Source organism: Malaya genurostris, chromosome 2 (assembly GCF_030247185.1).
Source record: "Malaya genurostris strain Urasoe2022 chromosome 2, Malgen_1.1, whole genome shotgun sequence".
Classification (NCBI taxonomy): domain Eukaryota; kingdom Metazoa; phylum Arthropoda; class Insecta; order Diptera; family Culicidae; genus Malaya; species Malaya genurostris.
This window is the reverse complement of record NC_080571.1, coordinates 23,498,321-23,513,730: the sequence shown is the minus strand read 5'-3', so window position 1 is coordinate 23,513,730 and position 15,410 is coordinate 23,498,321. Positions and strand designations below refer to the sequence as shown.

At 36.6% G+C, this 15,410-nt stretch overlaps 1 protein-coding gene across 1 annotated transcript in view; it reads left to right on the top strand.

Moving 5' to 3' along the window:
- The first annotated feature begins 610 nt into the window (after positions 1 to 610).
- LOC131432724 (myosin-G heavy chain) overlaps positions 611 to 15,410 on the top strand; it is a 311,040-nt gene continuing 296,240 nt past the window's right edge. The window contains exon 1 of the mRNA XM_058599194.1: positions 611 to 1,432. The gene's annotated coding sequence lies outside the window, so the exon portion shown is untranslated. The remainder of the gene's footprint in view (positions 1,433 to 15,410) is intronic.

The window sequence follows — 15,410 nt, the reverse complement described above, 5'->3', positions numbered from 1 at the left end:
GTATCCCTAATAAATTAATGTCAAATCATTTAAAGATCATTTAAAAATACATTTTCTTGTAATCCTTGCACTAATCTGCAATTTCTTTTCAATAGTTAAATCCTTCCTAGAGTTGTCTACAATCTTAACTATTTCCTTCTTCTACAGAATCAATCATAATATGTATCGGAAAACTTCGCCGAGAGCATATGCGCACCTGGACATAAAACGGCGAGAGAGCATAGAACATAAGCGCCTCATGATCGATGATGATTCATTTTCGCTCCTAGAGTTTCATCACCATCGTCATCATCTTCAACACAAGCGCGACCAGCACAGCCATAAAGCATAAAAAAAAACGCATTGATGCCGTGGAGAAATGCTGCTGCTACTACTGAGCGAGGTTCGTCGTCATCGTCGTCGTCTAATGCATTTCTCTTCGCCCGTTTCGCCCGTGTTTTCTCTCGGCGGTGGGCTCTAGTCGGTAGCAGCCAAAGAGATCCCATTTCTCCGCGTTGTGCTTTCTTTCTACGTATGTACGGTTCGGTTCATTTTCCCATCCATCCATCCATCCCGTGCCGTGCCGTTCGGTGCCGAGGGAAGTTCATTCGTTCGTCCGAGCTAAGCTAAACGCCAGCCACGAGCGTCTCCTTCTAAGCCCAAAGCCAAAATCCGCTAGATCGGTTCAACCGTACGTACGGTGCTGCGATCAGTTTTCCGTCTGTGGTCGACCCGTGAGCATGCGCGTTTAGACCCCCCTTTGAAGTTTCCCACCCAGTTGTTATTTTCTGTTTTTGTCCATTTGTCGCGAACTTGTGAAATTTATTTTTCGGTTCTGTTTGTTCGTTATTAGTAGCGCGAAAAAAGTGTCCTACGATCCTGAAGCGCCGCTTTTTCCGGAGTGAATCAGAAGTGAGCAAAACCAAACAGGAAGTGACCGAAACCAAAACCCGGATACACTTGGTGAAAGAATAGGTGAAAATCAAAACCGACTTAGTGTGGAACCGAAGCGATTAGTGCGTTAAGAAGTAACCAACAGTATCTACAATCAGAGAGACAGAGAGAAAGAGAGATACAAAGTAACGTTTCTTCGACTAGAACATCTCGAATCTGGCTTTCTGGTGTGAGTTTGTGTGCGTTCGTGGATTGGTTGGTACCTCGCTCGTTTGTGCAGCGTATGTTGCAGTGTTCTATGCTAATTGGAATTCCTGCTCAACATAGGAAAACGTTGTTCGATACAAATCATTAGGGAAAAAAAAGAAACGACGAGCAGCCCGGCATTCGCTCGACTGTTTAATTCCCCGTTGCGCGAAAAGTGATCCGGAAAACAATAGAGTGAAAAGAATTCCCCGAAGCAGTAGAATCGCCGGAGTGGAAACCAGACGGTGTGTGGTGCATGTGGAAAGCAGAGACTCTTCCGAAGCGGCAATCTAAGGAATTAAAAGAAAAAAAAGTGAGTGAAAAGAACAACAACTGAACTGCGGGCCGTGGCCGCCCAAGAATAGCAGTACCGACCGCGACGAGTGTGGGATTCAGTAGATTCTGCGCTGATTCACTCGGTTCGGTTGGTCAACAGCAGAAACCTATGCTTAAAAGGAAGATGATTTGCACATTACTATGTTATGTTCTCGGCTAACAATGATGCTAAACATGAATGGGAAACCGATCATCGCGATTCTGATCTTTTGAACTGAGACGGCACTCGCTGTCAGAGTTCACCTGCGATTCCAGTTTTTTTTTCGCAAACAGGCAATTTTCTGGTCTTGTAAACCAGGTGCTGTATATCCAGTACTGATTTCAAAGAGTGCACGATAATATCAGCTTGTCGTCACGTACAATTGTTTTCACGTTCTGTCAAATTCTACAATGGATTCTATACTGCTGGAAACTGAATGAAACTGACGATTTCTCGGGTTACTAGATTAGTCCATTTTCTTCATGTTTCGTGTTCAACTCTTTGCCTTAGCAGTTTTCTAATTGAGCCGTTAGTTTCGGCTTGTCAGTTCGGCAGCTTTGACTTTGACCATTGGAAAATATTTTCTGCTTTCGGTCAAAATATACATCTGAATTTAGCTGCTACAGTAGCAGCTCACACTGAATTGCTAGACTAGAACGATTTGAAGATGAAACGTAAAATAAGAGCATTGAAATTAGTTAGGGTCTTTCAGTTCAGACTGGGTTATTAAACCAAACTCTCCAGATATTTATTTAGCACATTCAAACGCAGATACATGCAGTTTAATTTGGGTAAGCCTAGAGCAAAGATAAACTCAAGATGGAATATTCTAAGATTTTTCATATACCATTCAAACAGGACCCCTCGATGAAATCGGTTCAGCGTCAGTTGCAGTACAATTCTTATTTAATACAAAACAACAAGCGTCGAATCGCTACATGCGTCGTAACTATGACAATGCTTGTTTATATAGAATTGATCTTAAATTGCAATATGATGGAAATCGTGGTATTTTGCTACATATCGAGTGGATTTTGGAACAGAAAAACAAAAATCAATTAGAATTATTGCTAATAATCTGTTCAATTTGCAATATTCTTATCTTACGAATGTAGGTATGTTACAATATATTTTGTGCGGTATGTTTACATATGTTTCCTTCCAAACTTGTATTGTTGCTATGGAATTTTACCGTAATTTTCAAATGTTTATCGACGCTTATTAACGAAGGGTCAACAAAATTACACTGTTACTTATGCCGTTTTTCATTGAAAAACACTGGTGGCGTGGATTGCTCTGGTTTTGCACTTTCGAGCAGAAATGCAACATTCTGACGGTGTTTCATTGCGATTTCTGCTCGAAAGTGCAAAACCAAAGCAATCCACGCCACCAGTGTTTTTCAATGAAAAACGCCATTAGTTCACTGGTTCAGGATTACTGGTTCGATATTTTTCAATTGTAATCTTGAGTTTATCTTTGCCTAGAGTGCCTATAACCAAAGTGTCAACAATTCATGACATTTTATCCGAAATGTTGGCAATGTCGTTAGCTCTACATTGTAATTGACAGGTCGTTTGCTCGTTTGGAACTGGAAGCTGCCATTCCAAACGAACAGCTGACGTCACTCTGTTTAAAGGCAGTCTAGGTAAGCCGTTCAAAGATGTTTAATGCAACAAAGTTCTTACATCCATCTTATCTTAGCATGATATCTTTTATTTTATAAATCCGCATGTGTTTTTGAATGCGTATCTATCGGTGTTGTTAGTTTTCTAATTACCTTTCTTTATTAATAAATATTCAGCTTGATTATGAATTATTAAAATGTCTGGGATCTCTCACATTTTTGGAAAATTTGCAGTGTCCTAAAATTTTGTCACTTAAAATTGTGGTTAGAAACAACGAAAATTTTAAACATTTTTGCGAATGAATTCCATTACAGATGGGTTCACCCCGACCTGTTTCGTTTTTACCCTTGATTTACCATACACTCTTAGAAAGAATGAAATTTACACTTGACGTAAATACAAGCATGCCGCGATTTATTCGTTGAAATGACACAATATTACATCTACTAACATGTTAACATAAATATCACGTGATATCATGAGCGATATCATGTCGAACTGCCAAAAATTGCAACTAGCAACACAGATCATGGCATTGAACTCACTCATTTAGGAATGTAACTTTGAGAGTGACAATAAACAATCATTATAATTTTGAATTTTTAACGAACATTGGCGTTCGATGACCAGTAAATGCGAAACTTCGATTATTGTTAGAATTATAGGAGAGAAGAGCAATATTATTGATCTTACTCCTAATGGGAACATTCAATATGACAACTTGATTGTCAAACGATACCATTTCGATCATATGTGAACACTTCGACATGATATGCATATCATCTCGGTATATCCAGTGAGATCAGCGCTAATGTGAATGTACTATAGGTGAAACGCGACGCTCATTTTATGTGCATCTATAAAGATGTAACTTTTTCTAAGTGTGTAGTTTCATTTATCTACACTCAGAAAAATAAGATGGTAACAGCTACCATAAGGGAGGATAATTTAACCATACGAGTATAGTAGTTTTCAGCACACAATAAAATCAGATGATGTTAAAAATATGCAAGCTCACTTTTACTATGAATGGTTTTGGCTCTAGAATAGGAATATTGAACTGTATATCGTATGAATAACTACTACAATTGGAATGTTTAGCATAACCATGATAGCATCTTATTTTTACATTGTACTTATTGTTTTAACCAGTGCATGATATTTTTGACATTTCACTTCCGGTATTTTTTTCAAAACACGGAATTAAGGTTAATTTGACAATGATGAAGATCATTCAAACATGCGAAAATGTTCAAAAGTTACATTAATTAAAATTTCGATGCAAGAATACATTAAAACCTGCTTTATTTTCCTAAAACATTTTTACACTGATTTAACATTATATATAAACATCATCCATAAAATTTTAAAAAACTTGTTTATAGTATTTCTTTAGCCTGATGAAAAACCTGATTATGAGCCATTTTTGTCAGCAATTAAACGAGCGTTTTTTTTTTGAATATTTGTTATTTCCAACTATTCTATGATGATAGATTTACCTTAACTTGTTCTCGCAAGAGCTTATTTTTTGATCGCTTGTAGGCATTAAAAATCACCAACTCGTTGCTCTCTTTAACGTTTTAATGTTCCTTTTTTGTTATGGAATCGATCATATAATAAATCATTAGGGTTTTTTTACCAGCGAATTTCTTGAGGAATTATACAGTTCCTATAAAGGTGTAGAAAAAACGTTATTTATAAATTACTAATAGAAGTATTTACACAGAAACTTAACGGAAAACTCATTAGGATTTTTTTCGGATATTATTTCCGAATAAGCTTCCATATCCGCTAGAGATATTCATTATTCACGATGTAGCTATTCTTATGAAATTTACTCACCTGCAATATCAATGCTGAAGTACAACTGCGCACTATTACAAAATTAAACACTTATACAAGTTATCGCAATTTTGTCGTTGAAATACGAAATTTGCCGCTGTAATGAAGCTAATGTGAAAGCAGATGCGTTGCTTGACAATATTGTTTAGTCGCACTGAACTGAACTATTTCACTGCTCAGCTTTATGATGACCGAAAGTTCAATTTCACCGTCCTTGTAATTGTCATTGGGACTTTTTTGTTCTTATTTTAATGATTGTCCGAATTACCATGCCGGAAAAGTCAATAAAACAAATAGTATAGTCAAGTAGTAGATTTTTTGTTCTAGTGCTTATTACGATACAGATGGTAAATAATCTGATATTATGGTCGTTACTATTATTTAAGTGCATAGTTGAAATGACCATGAGTAACAGGTTGCGATTACTGTAATATTTTTCTGAGTGTATTAACTTGAGGTTTCATGCAGCTTCCGAAAATTTTATTGACTATCGATATAGGCATTCCTGGTTTGTAAGAAATGAATCTGAATACACTTCTTATTTGCACCAAAACGTATCGAAATACACGTGAAATACATAAAAGTGTCTATCAGATGAAGGTTTGTTATAAGTGTTTCCCTGAGATCTACGCATCTATGTTCTGCACACACATCCAGACACACGCATACGCTTGCTTAATTCAAGATTGTGATGTGAAATTTGTTATTGTGTGGTTTGGTTTTTCACGCAGTTCTTTTTAGTAAAATTTTAAATGCGAAATCATAACCAAAGTAATGAAAGCAAAACTGGTAAGACGGCACCTTGTTTTAAGAGTTTTAAAAATCATTCTGGGACAACGCTGTAGGATTGTTCGAACTGTTGACTAATGTAATTCATCAAGTTCCGGACAAGTGTTGCATCGCACTTTTTGGACGCTTGAGCTCAAATTTTTTTGAACTCCTGCATGTTCCCAGCTGCCTAACCAGTCTTCTTGAAGACCCTCTTCACGATTGCCCAGTAACGTTCGATGGGTCTAAGCTGAGGCCAATTTGGTGGATTGATATTTTTCTCAATGAAATGTATACCCTTTTCCGCAAGCCAAGTGAGAGTGATTTTGACATAGTGAGCCGACGCCAAATCCAGCCAAAACAGTGGAGGTGTACTATGCTTCATATATAAAAGCAGCAATCTCTTCTGGAAACACTCATATCGATAGATTTCTGCATTTATAGTTCCGGTAGTGTAAAAAATGGTTGACTTCAAACCACAGGAACATATTGCTTGCCATACCAGTACCTTTCGACCGAGTTTCTCCACTTAAATCGACCTGTCCGTATTGCTCACATCCTCCCCAACGACGACAGTAAAGTATTGTGGACCGGGAAGGGTTTTTGAGCCCTCCTTTACATAAGTCTCATCGTCCATCAAAACGCATGTATCCGGACCCTACGAAAGACGCGAATACAATTTCCGGGCCCTTGTTGCTGCTTGCTTCTTCTGTTTTACACTTTGTTCCGAGATTTTCTGCTTCTTGTAGGTGATTTCGCCTCTTGATACGCTGGATCATTCCGACAAAATCACGGATTGACATTGATTTGTTCTTCATTCTTAGAGATACCACTTTCTGGTCCAGTTTCGGGTTGGAAGAACCAGGTTTTCTGCCTCTTCCTGGTAGCTCATCCTAAGAATAATGTTCCCCAAACTTATTAATTATGTTTTTAACACTGGCATGATGAATTCCAAACCGCTTCGTCAATTTTGGCATAGTAATACCATTCTCACTTAGCCATGTGTCCAAAACCTTAATTTCCACTTCCTTTTCAATACGCGACATATTGAAAACGCAGAATTTCAACCGCACAAACAAGTAAAGAATCGAAAGCTGACAGCCAAACACACCGCATGCTGCGATCTGAGCATAAAAAACGTGTTTAATCCACCTAGCAGTGAGATGATACCTATTTTTTTCAATCCGCATGTGTTTTTTGCATGAATATTCTTCGGTGTTTAAGTTTTCATGACATTATTTTAATGACCCTCGTTTTAAGCGACAATTTGAGATTTTAATCACTCATTACTCTGTAATGTCGAAACTGCAAATCGGATCGAATTTGAATCTAGAAGTGTGATAATCGATTAAACATGCCATGATATGTAAGTTCCACTCTAGAGTTTACGGTAATTTAAGGTACTTCCAGAGCCGGTATTCAGGAACCAGCATAACCCAAACCGATTCGTATGGCCATATGACGAATAAATTACAACAGTTTTGAGTTCAACTTTGAAGCTTTTCGGGATTGTCATCTTCTATATCGGTTTGAATTTTAAAAATTCATCATCATGTAATTCGAGAACCGGAAGTCATAATTGGATAAAATAATTAATTTTTGTATATAAGTTTGTTTTAATTAAAATTTTTGTTTCTGAAATTTGATTAGGCTTTTTTTGAGAAAACGATTGAGCTTTGAGAAACGATTTTATACTGGAACCGGAATTCTAAAAGCGGTATGGCCGAAGTCAGATAAATTCACCTGAGTAGCTGTACACTTTACATTTGTTTCAAAACATTTGAAAATCAGTTAAGACATCTTTGAGAGATCATAGCACGAATTAAATTTTTAGGTGCCTTCTGATCGACAACTGAATACCACTAAAACTGAAAAAAGTTAATTTTTTTATCGACTATCCAAATCTGCTAACCCGATAAACCTGATTAAATTATGTGGAATAGACATTTTAATACAATCCCCGAAACCGGAAGTTGGATCTGACTGAAAAGCAAGATGTTTTATAGAACTTTGAAACTTTTCATTTGAATCTTAGATGATTCTTAGATTTCATTAGCATCTTAGATCGGTTCAGCCATCTTCAAGAAAAATGAGTTACACAATTTTGATTTCGTTTCACATATCATCCTGTAGTTCCGAAACCAGAGGTCGGAACCAAACATAATGCAGGAACTTTGTTTGGGAGCATACGACTTTTCGTATGAATCTGAATTTGTAGAAAAGAAATTTTCCGAGAAAATTAATTGAAGTTATTTGTCACACACGCATTTGCTGATCTCGACGAACTGATTCGAATGGTATATGGATGTTATGTTGCTCCAGCATTTATTGCTGTAAGTAGTTTAAAACAAAATAATTAAAAAAAATTCTGCCATCATCTGGTTTATATATGTCATATTCGAACGATTATGTTGCCAAAAACGAGCCGTGCCAAAATCGGTCCGAGGCTAAATGTCATGAAAAAGAATGCTGTACACAATCCTTTTGGTTCTTAGAAACAATTGTATGTAACAGTATAAAAAATCGTGTTTTCCGTTGCTCCCAAGCATTTCTTTGTCATACAGCGCTCAAAACTCCTACTGCTGGAATAGGGGGAAAAGTCGCTTACAGAAAAATTTCGATATCTCCGTTAAAAATGGACGGATTTTAACAATCTATGGCTTGTTGGATAGGTATTACCGTGCGGAACCTAAGTCTGAAAACACATTCTGTTTTCAAGGTCAATTGTGACAGATACTGTCAAAAAACTGAAAATTTTGACATAAAACTTTGTATAACTCAAAAAGTAAACATCCGATCTCAAAACCATTCAATAGCGTTTTGGGTGACGGGGAGACCTTTCATTTGCGACTAGTTTGATGAAAATCGGTCCAGCCATCTCTGAGATCTCGACCTCTTAGTTGACAACACACATACGGACACACACACATACACACACACACACACAGACATTTGCTCAGTTCGTCGAGCTGAATCGATTGGTATATGTCATTCGGCCCTCCGGGCCTCGGAAAAATTTTCGAAAGTTTGAGCGAATTCTATACCTATTTTTTATATATATAAAAATAGGTAAAACCATCACAAATACATGCGTACAACATAAATGTATGTGGATAGCTTATTTTCGATACACTCCTTATCTGTATTAAATCGATCAGAACTCATCATTCTTGTACATTACATTAGCTATAACTAAGCATCATTAATCAAAAGTTCAAAAAATTCGCAGGATGGTCCATACTCTTAGAATGGAGGAAGAAAATAAATTGCAATCGTAAAAATGCTAGCAAACTCACGAGTAGCCAGTTTGACGTATATTGAAAATACGAGTCACGAAACTAATAACAAATAATCATTTTATTGGAACGCTGAACTGTTTTGCCTTTCTCATATAGAAGGTTTATACAAACACTTGAAAATCGACTAGTAAAAATTGGCCAAGTGTCGTATGCCATTCCACTCAGTTTATCGAGCTGAGCAATGTATCTGTGTGTGTGTTTCTCGAAAATGACTTAATCGATGTTGACCAACTTAGATTCAAATGAAAGGTCTCATGGTTCTACACGGAATTTTTGAATTTCATCCGGATCCGACTTTCGGTTCCGGAATGATAGGGCAAAGTGTGTTAAAAATTGTGTACCGTCACTTGAAGAGTCGAAACGAAAAAAGTAAAAAGTTTTCTAAATTGGTCTAGAAAGTATTCCCGGTTTTCGAATAACGACGGCAGATAATAGTCATACACTCAAAAAAGGATCTCACTTACTTTTACACTTAGGCCGGTATTCCTAATCTTAGGTTCAAATGAAAGATTATATGCTCCTACCGAAAATTAAGCATATTTTTCGGATGTTAGTTGATGGCCATACGAACCAACTTCGATTATACGTTCTCGGGTTCCAGTGCCCGAAATACCTACAATAGTGAAACTCACTTCGTTTTCTCATCTAAGTCAGAGAACTGTTTCATTCTGTAGGTTATACTAGTTAATGTACAAACAATCTCTTTGATCTTCATTTTAAGAATCGAAGAGAAATATTTTTAATAGTATACCACAGTATTATATATGAGAATATGATTGATGTGAGAAAAGGATCATTACACCACTAGGTTGTATGAAAACAGATTTTTGACTATTTTATTCAGCGTAAACATATGGTAACTGTGTAAAGCTATGGTAGAGTTTTTTCGCCTATTCGCCACTAATGGTGCTACTTGTTATCGTGCACGGTCCCTATAACAAAATTAGTTTTCAATGAATAGATTGAAATATTGCTGGTTTGTGTCCAGGATATTCGGCAACTAAACACGTTCTCTAAAAATAAGAGTTTTTTTTCAGCAAAGTAAATTCTCAATTTTTACTAATTTCGTAGTTATTTTAGAAATTTTGTTGTTAAAATCAACTAATTAAAAAACAGTGATACGAATTAGGCGCAGAGCTAATTTCGGTCGTTCCGTGAAGTACATGCCAGAAAGCAACCCGTTTAGGTAGTGCTGAACACGTGCATGATACTTTGTTCGGGCCGGTTCAAGTTCATACTGTATCATACAATACCCGCTTACTGGGACCTCATTTCACAAATGTCATTCTGACTAGCTAACTGTTTTTTACATCCAATATCAACCCATTATCAGACAAGCAGGTTTAAGTCCGCCTCCAATTTTTTGCTGTCTCCTTTTTTTGGATACCAAACAGTATGGTGAAGCATACCATCTAGAACCGAACAAAATGTTTACATAATACATTAGAAAAACATTCAAAAAATCAAATCCAATCACTATACCGAACTTACAACGATTACCCCTGAATCAACCATCCAAATAACAACTGGTTAGCAACTTGGACTTCAACATGAAAAACCATTTATTAATTCATGTTGACGACTTCGGTCCCCCACAATCTCGCGTTCAGATCTTGTTCCTGCCACTCATAGATGGTGGTATTATATCTTTCGTTTCATTCATCCATCATCACCAACCGGCTAGTTCCAATTGGCCAAGGTTTCCCATTAAATGAGCCTTGCTAGCGTGATGTTTCCGTGCGGTCCGATTCCCGGAGTCAACACTGACTCTGTCTGACTGACTGACTGACTGACTGACATACATTTTCCCGGTATCCCCGATGCATTTTAGATAAATGAAGCAAATTAACAACAAATTGCAAGATCAACATTCCGCTGTTGGAGAAATTAAATGAAATAGTTCGCGAGTTACGGTTCTGCACAGTGACTACTATCCGTGCCTATTTACGGGGATCGATTTGTTTTTTTTTTTTTTTGTTTCGGTAAGCACACAGTCGGAGGTCCCCGTTCCGGTAGACTTTTTCTCATTTCATGTCATGGATAAAACACTGACACACTCAAACTCGAAAGTGACTTAATTCGGTGGAAAATTGAATGCACTCACGCTTTCGCACGGCCATACACAAGAACTGGGTTGCTGGTATTCCGTCTCTCCCATTTTGACCGACCGCTCCCGTCGCTTACTGCCTGTGCCGAATTCGGGCATAATTCCGACGGTTCCCGACTCTCGGAAGCGTGCCAGCGACCGGCAAAAGTTCGTGCGCGGAAAGGATGAAAAGAATCACGTACTCAAGAAACCCGATGCCGAAAATGATAGCCACTTTGGTTAAGTTTTAGCCGAACAAATTAGTCTGGCCCCGAAAACAGCTCCGGATCCCGAGGTTTCGGCCGGTGGGCTTTGAAGGTGTGTGATGAGAAATCGATTCTAAAAACGGCGATTTGTTCGGAATGTGTTAATTTCGATTCCATTATTGCAATTGTACGTTTTGAAATAGTCGTTTTTTTTTGGTTTTGGGGAACGCGGGAAATCGGACAGAGGTCATCTTCATAATGCTGAAGGGTGTATTAGATAGAAATGGCACTCATATTAATTCTCCAAAAGCCGATTGTCGGATTTTTCGAACTTTTCCGGAAATTAGAAACTGCTAAAGAGTTGAGCTTCACTAATTACACTCAAGTCTCTTTGTATGGCTTGGTCTCTTGTCTTGGAAATGAAGTCAACTGTGTTTTCGAGATAATACCAGCTCTCAACGTTTCTAAAACCTTTTTGTTTACAAAAAAATTTCGATTTTGGAAATCTCAAAATCCCAAGGTCGATTATAAAAAAATTTGTTCATTTTCTCCGTTACTTTGAAACCTGAGTAGGCATCGCCAAAGTTAGAAGTCAAAACTTTTCTCGTGTAAATTTTCCTCCACAAAAATTCAAATTACGTGTTAAATAGTTAAATCTGCGATCGAGAAAATATGATACTTCAGTCGTGATTGTTAAAAGAAAATTAAAATGAACGTATTAGAAAACGTATGTCGACGGATTTTATTATTTCTTACCGGTGTATTCTACTTTGCATTTTCAAAACCTCAGTTCAAAAATTAGAATTATAATTATGAAAAACTAAAAACTTATTAACGATTTATGATATTTCGTTTTGAGAACTCAAATGAAAAATCCGTATTGCTACAGAAATGGAATATTTGATTTTGTTTGTTGTGCATAAATATTCGTGTGGCCGTGTGAATTCAGGTGCCAAAATAAAAAAATAGAACAGACAAGAATAGATCTGCTAAGTTCCTAGTTCCATGTCGTAAAACTCCAAATGTAGGAGTTTCCCTTTTTCCCATTTCAATAACCGGATCTTTTCCATGTTACAAATCTTGGGAAACTTAGAGATTGTGTGAAATTCGGTGCCTAAACAAAGGCAAGAATGGATCCACTGAATTCCTGTTTTCATGTCGTGAAAGGCGAGTAGTTTTTCTAACCAATTTTTTCGAGCAATTTTTCGAACAACTTTTCGAGTAGATTTTGAACAATTTGTTCCGAAGTTTGTTGAGCAATTATTTGAGTTGTTTTGGGAGAAATTTTCTAGCTTTTCAAACAGTTCTTCAAGCAGTTTTTGGAGCAGTTTTTCTTGCTGTTTTCAATGCTGGTTTTTCTGGTCGTTTTTTGAACAGTTTTTCAGGGCAATTTAAAAAAATTTCGAGCAGTTGTTTCCAGCCGATTTTCGAGCAGTTTTCTCGAGCTCATTAGCGGATTTTCGAGCAGTTTTTCTAACAATTGCTTCAGAGCAATTTTTTTAGTAGGTAATCTTACAGATTTTTTTAACAAATTATTTAACAGTAGTTGTTCCAGTAGTTTTCGACTAATCTTATTTAGCACTTTTTTTTCCAACAGTTTCGCCAAGCAATTTTTCGAACAATTTATCAAGCAATTTTTGAGCAGTTCGTTCAGTAATTTGTCGAGCAATTATTTGAGTTGTTTTTTGGAGAAATTTTCTTGAGTAGTTTTTCAAACAGCACTTCAAGCAGTTTTTTCGAGAAAAATTTTTTAAGTCATTTTCTGTGCAGTTTTTTCTAAAATTTTTAGAGAAATTTCTTCATAATAGTTTCACGCAAGCCATTTTTGGGCAATTCTGGAGCAGTTTTTTTTTTGCTGGCCGTTTTTGAACGGTTTTTGCAGAACCATTCAAGTAATTTCCGAGCAGATTTTCTAGCAATTGTTTCAAGCCGATTTCCGAGCAGTTCTCCCGAGCTCATGAGTGGATTTTCGATCAGTTTTTTTTTACAATTGTTTCAGAGCAATTTTTTTAGTAGTTACTCTAACAGATTTTGTAACAAGTTTGTAAAGCAGTTTTCGACTAATTTTATTTAGTAGTTTTTCCATCAGTTTCGCCAAGCATTTTTTCGAGCAGTCTTATCGAACAAATTTCCGAGCAGTTATTTTGTTAGTTGTTTCAAGAATTCTTTTGAAAAACGTTTCGAGCAGTTCCAATTTTTATTCGAGCAGTTTGTCGAGCTTTTTTGAGTAAAGTTTTCTTAAGTAGTTTTTCGAGCAGTTCTTCAAGCAGATTTTTCAAACCATTTTTCGAAACAGTTTTCAAGTAGTTTTAAAACACTTGGTCCAGAACAGTTTGTCAAAAGTGTAATCGAGCAATTTTCCATTTCAATAATTTTGTTTTCGAGATCGAACAGTTTTTTCTGCCAGCCTAGCAGTTTCGCCAAACAATTTTTTGAGCAGTTCTTCGCAGTTGCAAGCTATTTTCGAGCAGTTTCAGATTCGAGTAGTTTTACAAGCAGTTTTAAAGCCGTTTTCCGATCATATTTTCACTAAGCTTTTCCAACAGCTTTGCAGGGCCATTCAAATAATTTTCGAGCAGATTTTCTAGCAGTTGCTTCAAGCCGATTTCCGAGCAGTTCTCTCGAGCTTATGAGTAGGTTTTTTCAACAATTGTTTCAGAGCAATTTTTTTAGTATATTCTAACAGATTTTTCAAAAAAAATTTAAAGCAGTTTTCGACTAATTTTATTTAGCAGTTTTTCCATCAGTTTCGCCAAGCATTTTTTCGAACAAATTTTCGAGCAGTTATTTTGTTAGTTTTTTCTTTTAAGAAATGTTTCCAGCAGTTCCAATTTTTATTCGAGCTGTTTCGAGTGAAGATTTCTTAAGTAGTTTTTCGAGCAGTTCTTCAAGCAGATTTTCAAGCATTTTTCAAACCATTTTTCGAGCAGTTTTTTTGAAACAGCTTTCAAGTAGTTTTAAAACACTCCAGAACAGTTTGTCAGAAGTGTTATCGAGCAATTTTCCGCTAGATTTTTTGTCAGAAATTTTCAAGCAGTTTTGAAACCCATTTTCAAGCAGTCTCAAAGATTTTTGTCTAGATGTTCTAATTATTTTTCGAGCAGTTCCTTAAAACCGTTTCCAGAGCCTTTTCCTGAGTGGATTTTCGAGCAGCATATTGAGCGATTTGTTAAGCAGTTATTTCCGAGCAGTTTTTAGAGTAATTTCTCCAACAGATTTTTGAGCAAAAGTATTACGCAGTTTTTAGCTGTTTTCGAGATCGAACAGTTTTTTCTATCAGCCTAGCAGTTTCGTCAATTTCGAGCAGTTTTTTTTTTGCAAACCCTTTTCGAGCAGTTTTTCAAGCATTTTTCACTAAGTTTTTCCAATAGCTTTGCATGGCCATTTGAGTTGTTTTCAAACCTTTTTCCGGACAGTTTACTCGAGCTTTCCTCTGAGTAAATTTATGGAGCAGCTTTTTGGGCAGTTGTTTCCGGCCAGTTATCCAAATTGCTTTTCAGATATATTTTTCGAATAATTTCTCAACCGATTTTCAGCTGGTTTTTCAAGTGAGAGAAGTTCCATCGACTTTTTCCAAAAGTTTCGTCAAACATTTTAAGAGGAGTATTTTTAAACATATTTTCGAGCAGTTCTTCGCACAGTTATTCAAGCAGTTTTTTTTTTGGAAGTGATTCAAATAGTATTGCGGGCAGTTTTTACAGTTTGTGTTCGAGCATTTTCCGAACTGTTTTTTCAAACGATTTTGTAGAGCATTTTTATTCTGCAGTTTTTTGAGAAGTTATTTCGAGCAGTTTTTTTTAGCAAATCTTACGAGCGTTTTCTCAAGAAGTTGTTTCCGAGCAGCGTTTTCAAGCAGCTTTTCGAACAGTTTCCATCATCTTTATCTCGAGCAGTTATGTCGAGCTGTTTCACGAGTAGTTGTTCGAGCAGTCTTTCAATCAGATTTAGAGCTGTTCTATCGAGCAGTTCTTCGAGCAAGTTTCCGGCCGATTTTGTGAGAAATTTTTCCAGTAAATTTTCCGAGCAGTTTTACGAGTACATTCTTATACAAATTTCTAGCAGCTTTTAAGCATTTTTGAGTAGTTGATCCAGAGCAATTTTTCGAGTAGTTTTTCTAGCTAATTAGATTTTTCAAGCAGTTTTCGAGCG